Source organism: Tenrec ecaudatus, unplaced genomic scaffold (genome assembly GCF_050624435.1).
Source record: "Tenrec ecaudatus isolate mTenEca1 unplaced genomic scaffold, mTenEca1.hap1 Scaffold_69, whole genome shotgun sequence".
Taxonomy (NCBI): domain Eukaryota; kingdom Metazoa; phylum Chordata; class Mammalia; order Afrosoricida; family Tenrecidae; genus Tenrec; species Tenrec ecaudatus.
In genome coordinates, this window is record NW_027459581.1 from 89,918 (window position 1) to 92,129 (window position 2,212).

A 2,212-nucleotide genomic window follows, 5' to 3' on the forward strand; every position below is an offset into this window, starting at 1 on the left:
CATTTCCATTTTCTTTTCTCTTTGTAGCCCTGTCTATGAAACTATGGATTTGAGTATAACGTTCCTGTAAAGTTTTTCCGCAGGTGTATCTTTTCTGCATGTTATCATGTTCTTCCCTTAGGAAGTGTTATTACTGACATTAAAGAAAGAAAGCATTGCTGCTAGACAGGAAACGCATGTTTAGCCTCTAGCAAAAACCACCAAACCACTAGCTGGGCTCATTTTACAAAGGTTCCTTAGAGAATTGTGAGGGCTGCAACTATAATCAGTGTCTCAATGCAGACAGCATATAGAATTCCACGTATCCTCATACTAATCCATTCATTCACAACTCATTATAGCAATGATTCAATAAATATTTATTTGCATTCTACTATGTCAGAATACAAAACCTACTCAAATTCATTAAATGAAGAAGTAGTAAGTCTATTTCATTCTCATGAAGATCACTGAGGCAGCCACTAGGCATTCTCATGGTGTATGTTTTTCTGGAAAGGGAGTAGATTATGAAAGTGTTTCTCTCTGGCAACATGATTGTCACAGTGCTATGTTATTACCCTCAGTGTTCTTGGGGAATTCTAATCACTTACTTTTTTCCCTCTATCACAAGCAGAGTACTGAGGGACAATGAGGGTCAAATATAAATATCTTTTGATGCTCACATAAATTCTTTTCTGAGGTTGTGCATGTGTGTGTGTTCGGGTATGGAAGAGTGCACCTGGATTTAATAAAACCCTGCAAAAACAGCCAAAATTTAAAAATGTTAAGAACCCACAAATACGTGGGTTGTCTCATAGAAATTTTTTTTCTGTTTTTCATGTCATCAACAATTGAGATGTTCACATTACCAAGCAAATATGAAAGACAGACATGTATAGTGGGACAAGCATTTGACTTGGCATCAGAATCTGGTATTATTGAACTTTCCATCTGCCATGTTCTCTCACTCACGTTTTCTTTGAATGGTCATCCAAGAATACTGTGTAGGCCCACATCTCCAGACCATGTTCTCCAAAATTTAAATATGTATGATCTTCCTCCATTAAATGATTAGAATACAATCAAGATTTGGCAGTCAAGGTTAGGCCTTTCTTTCTTCCCCTCCCCCTTCCCCTAATGAACAGCCATTGTTTGCATCGCTTCTCAGCTGCAGCTATCCCCATTCCCTTTGTGCGTCCATGCATTAGCTCACTTCTCTCAATTCAGTGTTTAAATTTTCTTTAAAACAGTTTTATTGGCATATAATTCACATATTACACAATAAATAGTTCTATCATATCAAATATTGCACAACCATCATCCCAATCAATTTCAGAACATTTTTTTTATTTTTTATGGTTAAATTGCTTTTGAAATATGTTGTTTAATCACAGTCAGTTCTAGTGCTCCCTCCCTCCTAGGCGGTCAAATTCTTTATGGCACACTCAAGCTTGTTCTGGCACCTTGTCCCCTTTCTTAATTTCTTCTTTCTGATGTTAGTTTTCTAAGACCCACTATAGTTCCTCTTTTATGAAGCTCCTCTGATCTCTGCCTTTTTGAGTGAGAAATTATTCTTACATGTAAAATGATGGACAATCTGTTCACTACAATTCCAGATCTGTGAGCAGAGTAGAAGTGTCTGGGCCTGGAAGGAGGGACATAGGTACAGGGATCAAGATCAGAAAAATATCAAGGTGAAGAGTGATTTCGTATCTCAGGTAGAGAGTAACTTAGGAGTGATGGGGCTCTATTAGAAGACACGTGGGTATACATGGCAGTTGTGTGAATTGAAAACCTTGGTGAAAAAAAGAGATAACTAAAAGGTATTTTGGTGATAGTTTTATGCAAATTACACTAGCTTTGTAAAAGATGATTTATGATAAACAGCTGGGTCCTTTCTCATGCTTTGAGGAAATAGATGGAACTTTTTTTGGTAGAAACACCAGTTATCTACAATGCTACGTACCCCCTCAGTATTCTTTGTTTGTTTAGTTTTTATATCATTCCACAACCCCCTGACTCCCTTTTCTCTTCTCTATCTTTATTTTGCAGTTTCATATAGAAAAACTAAACTTTCTTAGAATCAGAAGGGAAAAAAAGTATTAAGACTTGGGTAATTGAGATCTTCCACCCCTTTCTTATAAAATATGGAGTACTTGAAAGACCTAGAACATTTGGAAACCATGAAAGAGTTAGCTCAAGTCCTACCTCTCAACTTATTATACTGCATCAT